We start from the raw sequence: 14,543 nt of genomic DNA on the forward strand, positions 1-14,543 counted from the left end.
GTGTGAGTTATCACATGCAGGGACAGATCTTGACGGAAAGCTCTGTCCCTGCGAAGCCGCTTTCCTCAATTCTCAGAGCATTGTTTTTTAAAAATGCCCTGAGACATTACAGTGCATATGTGGCCAGGTCCCGCCCCCCACACTTACAGCACGGTGATTGGTGAGTCCCTCCTCCTATCAGCTGGAGGCAGGATCCTGGGTGAAGGTTGAGCATTTCTGTTTTTTTGGGGGGGCTTTTCAAACAATTTGTTTTTTTCTGGTGATTAAATAAAGACCCAGAGTCTTGCTTCCAGCTAAGCAGAGGAGTAACTCACTGATCACCGGGCTGATAAGTATAAGTGTGGGGGGCAGGGCCTGGTGACATATGCGCTGTACAGTCTCAGGGTATTTTTCCCACAGCGGCAGCATTTTGGTATTCAATTGCGGGACTGATAATGGGATGCATTGATTTAGTCTTTATTCACGCACTCCCAAAGCACGTTTGATTTTTCCGAAAATCTTTATTTTTTTAGGAAAAATCACCGGGACATACTCTGGGACCATGGCGGCACACAAGAGAGTTTCCAATTAGCTTAACTACTCCATAATTACTCACCTTCCTTCTGTATCCAGCGTCGAAAGCTGGGTCCTCTGCAGAAGGGTGGGAATGTGAGGTGAGTGGATTGTCTGCGAGTGTGTATAACTGGGATATTCAATTACCCCGATGAGACATCTGGAGCAAAAACCCCCGATGTGTCATCGGGTTTTGCGTTCGGGCTATTTGATTTAATCGGCCGGTTATATAGTGCATTTGTCACCTGAAAACACACAGGTTCAGTGAAACCGGTGTGTTTACAGCTGTTAAAGGGGATTTTGCTTTGCCTGTCCGGGTAATTGAATACCCCCTAAGTATGTATGTATATGTGTGCGTATGTGAGTGACCCTGGTGTATGTTGACCTCACCCCCTAGTGTTTGTGTATTCCCCACTCCCCCTTGAGCTGGCTGCTGGGAGAACTACTACACCCCCAGCAGAACTTTTGCGCCTGCCCAGCAGCCCCAGAACCTCAAAGCAGCCCCCTCTCCACTCGGAAGATGGAGGGGAGACCACTGGAGACCTTACGCTCTGAAAACCCTGCAACCATTTTTTTATTGAATACTGTGGGTATCGGGACCACGCACTCCCGTGGTAATCCAAAATTGAGCACAAAGTGTGCAAGGTTTTTTACTTCACTAAACCTCGTGCCCAACTGAATTCCCCCCATAGTCTCTGATATGAAAGCCCAGCAACATATCCTCAGCACAGTCTATTATAAACATGGTGCTGCAGACAGTATCTTCACTGGAAAGAAGTTGCAGACTTTTGCCGGTAACCATGAATCCTAATACCTTAGCCACATCCCCGCGCATTAAGGGCTGTAACACACGCACCGGTTTCTCCCGGATGGCAAAAAGCCGGACAAACTTTGTCCGGCTTTTTGCCATCCGGCAGAGTCTTTCACACGCAACGGCTTTGAGCCGTGTGTGATGCTGTGCGCAAGCGCAGCAGCAGACACGGCTTGGAAAAAAAACGTTGTGTGTGAAAGCTCCCCTTCACACACACGGTTCACTGGCTACAAAGACGGCACGGCAGCCGGACCTTCCAGTGGATATTTCCGGCTGCAACCCGGCAGCCGGGTCGGGGCCGTGCAGTGTGAAAGTCCCCTACCCCTCACACTGTTAACTACAATACCGGCACGGGAAAAAGCCATGCGGCTTTATCCCGGACAGTAAAAACTGGCGCGTGTGTTTCAGCTCTAAGGGCCTAATTCAGATCTGATCACAGCAGCAAATTTGTTAGCTAATGGGGAAAACCATGTGCACTGTAGGGGGGACGGGGGGGACGTAGGTATAACGTGCAGAGAGAGTTAGATTTGGGTGGGTTATATTGTTTCTGTGCAGGGTAAACACTGGCTGCTTTATTTTTACACCGCAATTTAAACTTCGGTTTGAACACACCTCACCCAAATCTAACTCTCTCTGCACATGTTACATCTGCCCCACCTGCAGTACACATGGTTTTGCCCATTAGCTAACAAATTTGCTGCTGCGATCAGGTCTGAATTAGACCCTAAGCCCCCAGAGAGTGCACATTATGCAGATTTTTCTTTGCAGCCTCAAGAGTGGTAAGAACAAATCTGTGGTAAATGCACCATCTGGGCCTTAATAGGCTTAAAACAAGGGGGAACCAATAGAGTCCAATACATCACGTGGAATCTACGGGTTACCATACATTACCCACGGGTTTACAGGGCTGGGAAGAGGCAGAAAAATGCAATAGCGCCACGCGTTAAACCCGGAGCTTTGTTTTTCAAAATTGAAACTCAATATACAGATGTATAGACACTAGTAACATAGAGGACAATTTATAAAGCTAAAAAATGTGCTGAATGTAAAAACATGCGTTTAAGGAGGACTGACGCATTTTTCATCAGGGATATTTAACAAGGTGGTAACACTGCAGACAGAGATATATCCGCCGTTCCACCTCTCTATGAATGCAAAAGCAGTCCCCATAGCTTTCTATGGGGATAGTGTAATAACTGATTTACCAAGCCTGAAAAGCTAATTTTACATCCAGAGGTATCACCGGGTGTGGTGACACCCAGTGAGTACTCTGTACTAGTTTCCCTGTGCCGGAGATCTGGTCACCCGAAAAGGGGATGTGGCATAACAAAAGGGGCGTGGCCTCACAGGATCTCCGTTCCATCACTCTAGGGGCAGCAGCACACATCCCCAGAGATGCTGACTGCCCCTGAAGACTCTTCATGTGTGGAGAATATCACACTGCAGCACCTGGCTCCTGTCACTACAGAAGAGCTGGCACTTTGGTGTCACCCATTATGAGGGAGACACCTGGGTGCGTGCCGCACCGCCTGCACCCGGCTTGTGGCGTCACTGCTTACATCCGGTAGTCACATACTTACATACATTCCAGAAGTGTAAGCATGTATGGCACAAATTGGCCTCACGTGCACTTTACCCTGTTACTACAGATGTGTCATATTGAGGCAAGATGTATGAGGACACATCTGTAGTAACAGGGTAAAGTTCTTGCCTCAATAGCCCACATAGCGGGAGATGCCAGGCGTGAGTGAGCTGACCGGTACCGTACAACTCCGTTAGCATCAGGTGTCTTTTTTTTTTTTAATGTGTCTCATTCGCATCACTATGCAAATACGATGCACAAGCAGACTCTGCTGATTAAACATAATATGCAATATGCCAATATTCTCTGCGCGGCCGCAGCTGTATCTGCACAATATGGTACGTTACAGTGTTTTCCTGGAAAACACTATAGCATAGCATTATGTATGCAGATACCCCCGCGGTCACACACAGAATATAGGCAAGCCGCATATCATTTTCATCAGCATCATTTTGCGAGTAAAGGGGGGTACTCACGGAGCGATAATCTAAGCAATCTGACTAGATTGCTTAGATTTTAAGCATGATCGCTCCGTGTGTACCCCCCACAGCGATAGCGATGCGCAGCCCCGCGCATCGCTATCAACGGTGCTAGATTGGCCTGCCATGCAGGCCAATCTAGCGGGTCGCTCACTTCACCTGCTGGGAGAAATGAGCGCCCCCCCCCCGTCTCCCCCCGCACACTCAGCACACATCGCACTGTGCTGAGCGGTGGGAGAGATGTGTGCTGAGTGGTTCGCTCAGCACACATCTCTCCCACATCGGCCCGTGAATACCGGCCTTAAGACACATTTTAATGGAAAAAGTGCACAAAGAGAAACTGCGCATGGCGCGACTAATAGTGCTTTTTAATCTGCAGGGAGGCTAGATGTAAGTGGACACATCTGTACATAACAAATAACAATGCATTGTGGGACAAATTCATAGTATTGGGTGACAACCGATCTTGGGCTCATTAAAGGGCACTTTTAGGAGATTCCAGAAATCGGGACCCCCACTGCCTGCCCCAACACAGTTGGGAACTAGGTTGTTGTGTACTAGGACACCGCTGTGGCACTGGCTTGATTCCTCGTGGCTGAACCCTTCCACAGGAGCAATCCCCTTACTGTACATGGGCCATTTCTTCCCCGCAGTGTATCCATCATTACCCTCTGCTCCCTTCTGACTGTATTAATAATTTAGAGGTATACGTGAGCTATTCATTGGTTTGAAAGGGGTATTCATTAATAGTGGACTGCTATATGAAAATCAGGTCATAGTGGGCATATTACTGTCTGGGCTGGTTGGGATGGATATATGCTTTTTTTTTTTTTTTTAAATGTGAAAACTATCCATTTAATATTGGGACTCCTTTTGGGGAAATAGGGTTAATTTAAAAATTACTAATACCATTTTTTTTTTTTGACGGAGCTCTTCATAAACTGTTTAGGCCTTCTTTACAAAAAGAGTCCTGAAAGATGGGTGCCCCTGCTTTAATGTCTGGTCTCGCTAGGAGGAGGGAGGCCTAGAGGGATCATTCATTACTAGTCTCTTCATATGTCGTGTACTTATCCAGGGTTGGCGACAGGTGTGTGTGTGTGTGTGTGTGTGTGTGTGTGTGTGTGTGTGTGTGTGTGTGAGGGGGTGTGGGGATTGGTCAAAGGGGACACCTTCACCAGGCCCCAATGATACACCACATAGTGCCCAGCAGGGATGTGAACCGTCCAAATACGGCAGCGAGATGTAGGCGGTGTGGGTGCAGCCTCAGAGTGACAGGAGCCTCTCATACACAGTGACTGTGAGTGTACACTGGTTCTTCCGGGTCCAGCTTTGTTGCAGGCAGTTACGAGACATGGCAGCAATTCGGTTGGCCAGGATTCCCCGTGCCCTGCGCCGGTCTTTTCTGGTGGGGTTGGAGGGGCGCATGGTACCTGCTGTGCGGTGTTCGGGTCTGGATACTGGGGAGTGCAGTACAGGAGAGTTTCTCTCCGGGGTAAGAGTGGATTAGTGCTGGGATACGGGGTGGGGGAGCTGGGAATGACTGTGGGGTGCACGTGAGGAAGGAGAGAGGGAGACACAGACTGTGGTGTGTGTGTGTGTGGGGGAGGAAGGAGATATATATATATATATATATATATATATATATATATATTGGAAGTATGCCAAATTCAAATAACTGCGCCCGGTGCCCTCATAGCCACGAATGGATAAACATAAAGTATAAACAGCGGCACTCACAGCATGTAGAAACGGGTAAATAAACAGCCACAGTCCGTATAGCAAGTCAACGTTTCAATACAATAAAGATTGTCGTCAGGATTAATTAATATTGTATTGAAACGCTGATTTGCTATACGGACTGTGGCTGTTTATTTACCCGTTTCTACAAGCTGTGAGTGCCGCTGTCTATACTTTATATGGGTGGTCTTCAGTATGCCGGCGGTCGGGCTCCCGGCGACCAGCATACCGGCGCCGGGAGCCCGACAGCCGGCATACCGACACTTATTCTCCCTCGTGGGGGTCCACGAACCCCCTGGAGGGAGAATAAAATAGTGTGGCGCGCGTAGCGTGGCGATCGCAGCGAGCCCACAAGGGGCTCATTTGCGCTCGCCACACTGTCGGTAAGCCGGCGGTCGGGCTCCCGGCGCCGGTATGCTGGTCGCCGGGAGCCCGACCGCCGGCATATCGTAGTGAACCCACTTTATATATATATATATATATATATATATATATAAATATTGTGGCAGTCCAGTCCGGATGCCACCCCGAGTGTTTGCAGGACAGGGCATTACAGTTCGGGTGCCCCGGGCTAAAGGCGACCTGGGTTTAGGCATACCTCCCAACATGACCCTCTCCAGGAGGGACACAATGCTCTGCTTCTGGACTTTTCTCTTAATTTATGATTGCCTGCACCTGTTTCGTACAGGTTAATGGATAAGAAAGGTGTTTCAGCATAAATTAAGAGGGAAGTCCAGGAGCAGAGCATTTTGTCCCCCCTGGAGAGGGTCATGTTGGGAGGAATGGTTTAGGGCTGGACCAAGAGGAAGCCCAGGGAGGTGTTGGGACACAGCAGGTTGTCTCTTTAATGTTTTGTCAAAGATTATCTGGCAGTTGGAAATTATATTATTGTATTGCTGTTGATACACAGAAATACCCTGCAGTTTCATACATGAGATCCCATCCATGCAGGTCCGGTCCAGGTATTGGAGCAAGTGCTCCCAGCAATCAGGCACACCTGTGCCACACTTTTATAGAGCTCGTTAGGGCAAGGGCTCAGGGCTCTTGATGCCAACAAGTGTCAAGGCGATAGAGGGCGGGCCAGTGGGTTAGAGACAGGGAGCCTGAGATGGTGTACAAGCTGTTTGTAAACTGGTGCCTACTTTAGGTACCCATTGAACTTGCTGTGATAAAGGTGGTCATTCCGAGTTGTTCGCTAGCTGCATTCGATGAGGCAAAAAAAGGTACTTCTGCACATGCGTATGCGGCGCAATGCGCACGCGCGACGTACTATTACAACGAACGATGTAGTTTCACACAGGATCTAGCGACGCTTTTCAGTCGCACTGCTGGCCGCAGAGTGATTGACAGGAAGTGGGCGCTTCTGGGTGTCAACTGACCGTTTTCAGGGAGTGTTCGAACAAAACGCAGGCGTGCTAGGAAAAACACAGGCGTGGCTGGGCGAAGGCAGGGCATGTTTGTGACGTCAAAACAGGAACTGAACAGTCTGAAGTGATCGCAAGCGCTGAGTAGGTTTTGAGCTACTCTAAAACTGCACACAAAAAAACTTTGTAGCCGCTCTGCGATCCTTTCGTTTGCACTTCTGCTAAGCTAAAATACACTCCCAGTGGGAGGCGGCATAGTGTTTGCACGGCTGCTAAAAACTGCAGCGAGCGAACAACTCGGAATGACCACCAAAGTCTGTATACTATGCTGTGGAAGTAAACGGTCTGCATTTCTTTCATACAACTGTGTCAGCGTCTTGTCTGGTGGAAGGTCGCTTGTTGCAATATATACAGGTATATATGTGTATAGATAAATATATATTTACGTATTCTTCTTTAACAGTTTCTTATATAGCACAGCAAATTCCACTGTACTTATATAATACACAGGTTGAGTATCCCATATCCAAAATGCTTGGGAGCAGAAGTATTTTGGATATCGTATTTTGGAATAATTGCATACCATAATGAGATATCATGGTTATGGGACCCAAGTATAAGCACATAATGCATTTATGTTTCATATACACCTTATACACACAGCCTGAAGGTAATTTTAGCCAATATTTTTAATAACTTTGTGCATTTAACAAAGTTTGTGTACATTCACACAATTCATTTATGTGTCATATACACCTTATACACACAGCCTGAAGGTCATTTAATACAATATTTTTAATATCTTTGTGCATTAAACAGTTTGTGTACATTGAGCCATCAGAAAACAAAGGTTTCACTATCTCAGTCTCACTCAAAAAAAAAAAAAAAAAAAATCAGTATTTCGGAATATTTGGATATGGGATACTCAACCTGTATCTATCTATCTATCTATCTATCTATCTATCTATCTATCTATCTATATATATGTGTATATATATGTGTATATATATATATATGTGTGTATATATATATATATATATATATATATATATGTGTGTGTGTTCTAAAGGGTGCCCCAGAGAGATCACTGTACTGGGTCCCAAAATTTCTGATGTCGGCGCTGTACATATCTAACTTTTTTTAAAAGTGCATCAACATTCCAGAATATACAGAAGCAGCAACTGCCAGTGAATGCTATAAGGACAAATAGGAGAGAACAGTACAGTCCATATCTCTATGCAGGGACAGTATGGAGTTATGACATTACTTTGTTCATGAAGGGGGAGCTGTGTGCACTTACCAGCAATGCGCACAGCATTTCCCACGTATTTTAAGTGAAAGAGAATATGTTAGAGAGAGGCCTACAACTTAGTGATAGCCACGTCCATAGCATGTTGACCAAGTCCACTCTGATGCATCGTCTCTAGAAAGTCTGTGTTTACTCCTGCTCACACAACAACAAGTATTAAAGTCAAACAGGTGGAAGTGCTCAGCAGAAATGAGGTTTGATTTGTCTTATGAGCAGGTCACCTCGACATCCTTCTGTGATGTTTGGTTGAATTAATAGGCTGCATGAATATTGTTTGAGCCCATAAATTGCAGCTTTTACTGTGTTTACACAACAGAATAACCCAACATGCAACACTGTATTATAATACCTACCAGAAGAATAATATATATTTTAAATAAATTCTTATTACCGGTAATGCAACTTGCTCCATCAAAAGAAGGGTAGTTTGGTAATCACAAACAGCTGTATCTAAGAGGATTGGATTATAATCAGTAGCGGATCTTGCCACGGGCAAGCAGGACTTTTGACCGGGGTGCCGCCTTCCGGAGGGCGCCGCACCATGGCAAGATCCACTACTGCTGTGCCGCCCGCTCTGTCCCGCTGCCGCTGCCCGCTGTGAAGGGAACTAGACGCATAGCGTCTAGTTTCCCTTCGTGGAGAGGACCTTTACTGTGCGGTGCGCGATGACGTCATCACGCACCGCACAGAAAAGGTCGCTGTGCGGTGGGCGATGACGTCATCGTGCACCGCACAGCATTTCAGCGGCGCTACTACTGTACAGGGGGTGTGACTGACCACGCCCCCTGTATGAAGCCACACCCTATTCCCCGCCCGGGGCGCAAAAAGGCCTAGAACCGGCCCTGATTATTATACTCTGCCGTCAACTGCAGTGGTAGTAGAACATGAATCACAATCGTAGCCCCACCCCTGCTGAGCAATTGTGCATTTCGTGATAGCTCAGAAAAGGTCCGGTGCAACAATGAAGCAAGGAAAGCCCCAGAATAGTTTTCCCCACTAAGGAAGTGGCCAGGACCAAGTAGGGTGGTCTATGCTCAAGGACATCCAGAACGCCTCCCAACCTAACAACGCCCCCCCCCCCCCCTCCCTCTTCCCCCAATCTACAAGATAGGGAGTCTCCTGGACATTCCGGTAGTGCAGTCATTTATGGTGTAAGCTTATTTCTTTTACTTAGTTGACACTAGCTGGAGTAACTGGCGTTGCCCGGGATTTTAAGAACATCTGTTTACAAAAATAAATGTAAATATTAAACACACAGTATAAATAACATTGTAGCTAGCTGAATACCCATGCTTCGCTACGGGATGAGGATGGTAAATTAGAATGATAGTTGTTCGTTAATTTACGTTGGTTGGAGATCTAGTATATAGGCATATCTTGCTTCCCTGATGCACTTTGTGTAGTGGCCGGACCCCTTTTTGGTCCCCCAAGGGATCCTGCTCTTCCCAATATACAACTCTCAGTCTGTGGCTTCCTGCTGCCTCCATTCCCCTCCTCACATCATGTCAGTGCCCCTGTGAAATTATCGATTTATTTACAGTTTCTTATATAGCGCAGCACATTATGTATCTCCTGATATACTCTGTGCTGCTGGGGTACCGTGCTACTTCCACTATACAACTCTCAGTGTGTGGGTTTGTGCTACCTCCATTCCCCTCCTCACATCATGTCACTGGCCCTGTCACATGCAGCCCTGTCATCACGGACATACAGTATCATGCATGTCCTGATATAGTGTGTGCTACTGGCCCACCACCAGGGGTGCTAGTGGTGTGTTACCCCCACAGTGTTTGTTCCCAGAGTGTAAAGGGGGGTACTCACGGAGCGATATTCTAAGCAATCTGACTAGATTGCTTAGAATATCGGGATGATCGCTCCGTGTGTAGCCCCCTCGGCGATAGCGATGCGCAGCCCCGCACATCGCTATCGCCACTGCTAGATTGGCCTGCATGCAGGCCAATCTAGCGGGTCGCTCACTTCATCCGCTGGGTGAAGTGAGCGGCACCCCCGTCTCCCCCCGCATGCTCAGCACAGATCGCGCTGTGCTGAGCGGCAGGAGAGGTGTGCTGAGCGGTTCGCTCAGCACACATCTCTCCTATATCGGCCCGTGGGTACTGGGCTTAAGTCATATGTGTAGCAAGTTTGGTGTATATTGCTCCAGGGATTCCAGAGTTATGCTGTATGCTGAAAAACTCTGTGCTGCTGCCTCACCCCACAGGGGTGCTAGGGGTGTCTTACCTCCACAGTGTTTATTCCCAGCTTGTAAGTCATATGTGTACCAAGTTTGGTGTAAATTGGTCCAGGCATTCGGGAGTTATGCTGTCTCCTGAAATACTCTGCTTGGGGACCGTGCTACGTCCACTATATAGCTCTTAGTGTGTGGGTTTGTGCTACCTCCATTCCCCTGTCACATGCAGCCCTGTCATCACTGACATACAGTATCATGCATGTACTGATATAGTGTGTGCCGCTGTCCCACCCCTAGGGGTGCTAGGGGTGTCTAACCCCCACAGAGTTTGTTCCCGTATTGTAAGTCAGATGTGTACAAAGTTTGTTGTAAATTGCTGCAGGCATTCCAGGGTTATGCTGTCTGCTGAAAAACTCTGTGCTGCTGCCTCACCCCTAGGGGTGCTAGGGGTGTTTGACCCCCACAGTGTTTGTTCCCAGATTGTAAGGCAGATGTGTACCAATTTTGTTTTAAATTGGTCAAGGCATTCGGGAGTTTTGCTGTCTCCTGAAATACTCTGTGCTGCTGTCCCACTCCAACGGGTGCTAGGGGTGTCTAACCCCCACAGCTTGTTCCCAGATTGTAAGTCAGATGTGTACCAAGTTTGGTGTAAATTGCTCCAGCCCTTCCACAATTATGCTGTCTGCTGACATACTCTGTGCTGCTGTCCCACCCCTAGGGGTGTCTGACCCCCACAGTTTGTTTCCACAGTGAAAGTCATGTGTACCAAGTTTGTTTTAAATTGCTGCAGGCATACCAGAGTTATGCTGTCTGCTGATATACTCTGTGCTGCTGTCTGCCCCCCCTAAGGGTGCTAGGGATTTCGAATTGTTTTAGTTGCCTCCACCGTGTTTTAATACGCTCGTATGTAAAATTTCACATTCCTCGCTTGTAAACTGTGGATTTGTATAGAAAGACAGAAGGACAGATTTTCGCTTTTATATAGTAGATAACATAAAAAGGTTTTAGCAAAGCTGTAACACAAACTGTATGCCGAACTGTGCTTGCCCCTCCCCATATGTGCATGACTTCATGAGATCACAAAGAGGGGGCGGAGCCAACCAGCAGGATGTTCAGCATCCTGAGGACACTCTTAGCGGCTGTACAGATGGCAGGGTCCAAAGGACATTCCGGGAGCTCTGCCATAGTGATACTGGCTGCAGGGTCGTGTTCCAGGCCGTGCAGTGGCAATGGTGCTGCCCTCAGAACCCCGTACTCTGTATAACCCTAGTTAGCGCCCCGGATTTTAGCACATTATTACTATTAAAAAGAAGGAAAAAAATTAGACAATAGCAACTTGATAAGTGGCTATCATGTGAATACAAATAGTTTGCGATTGGTCGGTGTTATAAGTAGAGTCTCCACCATATTTTCATCTGCCACATAATAAGAATTTACTTACCGATAATTCTATTTCTCGGAGTCCGTAGTGGATGCTGGGGTTCCTGAAAGGACCAAGGGGGATAGCGGCTCCGCAGGAGACAGGGCACAAAAAGTAAAGCTTTCCGATCAGGTGGTGTGCACTGGCTCCTCCCCCTATGACCCTCCTCCAAGCCTCAGTTAGGTACTGTGCCCGGACGAGCGTACACAATAAGGGAGGAATTTTGAATCCCGGGTAAGACTCATACCAGCCACACCAATCACACCGTACAACTTGTGATCTAAACCCAGTTAACAGTATGATAACAGAGGAGCCTCTGAAAGATGGCTCCCTACAACAATAACCCGAATTAGTTAACAATAACTATGTACAATTATTGCAGATAATCCGCACTTGGGATGGGCGCCCAGCATCCACTACGGACTCCGAGAAATAGAATTATCGGTAAGTAAATTCTTATTTTCTCTATCGTCCTAGTGGATGCTGGGGTTCCTGAAAGGACCATGGGGATTATACCAAAGCTCCCAAACGGGCGGGAGAGTGCGGATGACTCTGCAGCACCGAATGAGAGAACTCCAGGTCCTCCTTAGCCAGAGTATCAAATTTGTAAAATTTTACAAACGTGTTCTCCCCTGACCACGTGGCTGCTCGGCAAAGTTGTAATGCCGAGACCCCTCGGGCAGCCGCCCAAGATGAGCCCACCTTCCTTGTGGAGTGGGCCTTTACAGATTTAGGCTGTGGCAGGCCTGCCACAGAATGTGCAAGTTGGATTGTGCTACAGATCCAACGAGCAATCGTCTGCTTAGACGCAGGAGCACCCAGCTTGTTGGGTGCATACAATATAAACAACGAGTCAGATTTTCTGACTCCAGCTGTCCTTGCAATATATATTTTCAATGCTCTGACAACGTCCAGTAACTTGGAGTCCTCCAAGTCACTTGTAGCCGCAGGCACTACAATAGGCTGGTTCAGATGAAATGCTGACACCACCTTAGGGAGAAAATGCGGACGAGTCCGCAGTTCCGCCCTGTCCGAATGGAAAATCAGATATGGGCTTTTGTAAGATAAAGCTGCCAGTTCTGACACTCTCCTGGCCGAAGCCAGGGCTAGTAGCATGGTCACTTTCCATGTGAGATATTTCAGATCCACATTTTTTAGTGGTTCAAACCAATGAGATTTTAGAAAGTCCAAAACCACATTGAGATCCCACGGTGCCACTGGAGGCACCACAGGAGGCTGTATATGCAGCACTCCCTTAACAAAAGTCTGGACTTCAGGGACTGAAGCCAATTCTTTCTGGAAGAAAATCGACAGGGCCGAAATTTGAACCTTAATAGATCCCAATTTGAGACCCATAGACAATCCTGATTGCAGGAAATGTAGGAATCGACCCAGTTGAAATTCCTCCGTCGGAGCACTCCGATCCTCGCACCACGCAACATATTTTCGCCAAATGCGGTGATAATGTTGCACGGTTACTTCCTTCCTTGCTTTAATCAAAGTAGGAATGACTTCTTCCGGCATGCCTTTTTCCTTTAGGATCCGGCGTTCAACCGCCATGCCGTCAAACGCAGCCGCGGTAAGTCTTGAAACAGACAGGGACCCTGCTGAAGCAAGTCCCTCCTTAGAGGTAGAGGCCACGGATCTTCCGTGATCATCTCTTGAAGTTCCGGGTACCAAGTCCTTCTTGGCCAATCCGGAACCACTAGTATCGTTCTTACGCCTCTTTGCCGTATAATTCTCAATACTTTTGGTATGAGAGGCAGAGGAGGAAACACATACACCGACTGGTACACCCAAGGCGTTACCAGCGCGTCCACAGCTATTGCCTGCGGATCTCTTGACCTGGCGCAATACCTGTCCAGTTTTTTGTTGAGGCGAGACGCCATCATGTCCACCATTGGTCTTTCCCAACGGGTTACCAGCATGTGGAAGACTTCTGGATGAAGTCCCCACTCTCCCGGGTGAAGGTCGTGTCTGCTGAGGAAGTCTGCTTCCCAGTTGTCCACTCCCGGGATGAACACTGCTGACAGTGCTATCACATGATTCTCTGCCCAGCGAAGAATCCTTGCAGCTTCTGCCATTGCACTCCTGCTTCTTGTGCCGCCCTGTCTGTTCACATGGGCGACTGCCGTGATGTTGTCCGACTGGATCAACACCGGTTTTCCCTGAAGCAGAGGTTCTGCCTGGCTTAGAGCATTGTAGATTGCTCTTAGTTCCAGAATGTTTATGTGAAGAGACGTTTCCAGGCTCGTCCACACTCCCTGGAAGTTTCTTCCTTGTGTGACTGCTCCCCAGCCTCTCAGGCTGGCGTCCGTGGTCACCAGGATCCAATCCTGTATGCCGAATCTGCGGCCCTCCGATAGATGAGCACTCTGCAACCACCACAGAAGAGATACCCTTGTCCTTGGAGACAGGGTTATCCGCTGGTGCATCTGAAGATGCGACCCTGACCATTTGTCCAACAGATCCCTCTGGAAAATTCTTGCGTGGAATCTGCCGAATGGAATTGCTTCGTAAGAAGCCACCATTTTTCCCAGGACTCTTGTGCATTGATGTACAGACACCTTTCCTGGTTTTAGGAGGTTCCTGACAAGCTCGGATAACTCCTTGGCTTTTTCCTCCGGGAGAAAAACCTTTTTCTGAACCGTGTCCAGAATCATCCCTAGGAACAGCAGACGAGTTGTTGGCATTAACTGGGATTTTGGAATATTCAGAATCCACCCGTGCTGTTTTAGCACTTCTTGAGACAGTGCTAATCCCATCTCTAGCTGTTCTCTGGACCTTGCCCTTATTAGGAGATCGTCCAAGTATGGGATAATTAATACGCCTTTTCTTCGAAGAAGAATCATCATCTCGGCCATTACCTTTGTAAAGACCCGAGGTGCCGTGGACAATCCGAACGGCAGCGTCTGAAACTGATAGTGACAGTTTTGTACGACGAACCTGAGGTACCCCTGGTGTGAGGGGTAAATTGGAACGTGGAGGTACGCATCCTTGATGTCCAAGGATACCATAAAGTCCCCTTCTTCCAGGTTCGCTATCACTGCTCTGAGTGACTCCATCTTGAACTTGAACTTCTTTATGTACAGGTTCAAGGA

At 47.7% G+C, this 14,543-nt stretch overlaps 1 protein-coding gene across 4 annotated transcripts in view; it reads right to left on the reverse strand.

Annotated features, from left to right (window-relative positions):
- MGMT (O-6-methylguanine-DNA methyltransferase) overlaps positions 1-14,543 on the reverse strand; it is a 777,690-nt gene that overhangs the window by 381,986 nt on the left and 381,161 nt on the right. The gene's annotated exons all lie outside the window — the stretch shown is intronic.

Source organism: Pseudophryne corroboree, chromosome 3 (genome assembly GCF_028390025.1).
Source record: "Pseudophryne corroboree isolate aPseCor3 chromosome 3, aPseCor3.hap2, whole genome shotgun sequence".
Taxonomy (NCBI): Eukaryota; Metazoa; Chordata; class Amphibia; order Anura; family Myobatrachidae; genus Pseudophryne; species Pseudophryne corroboree.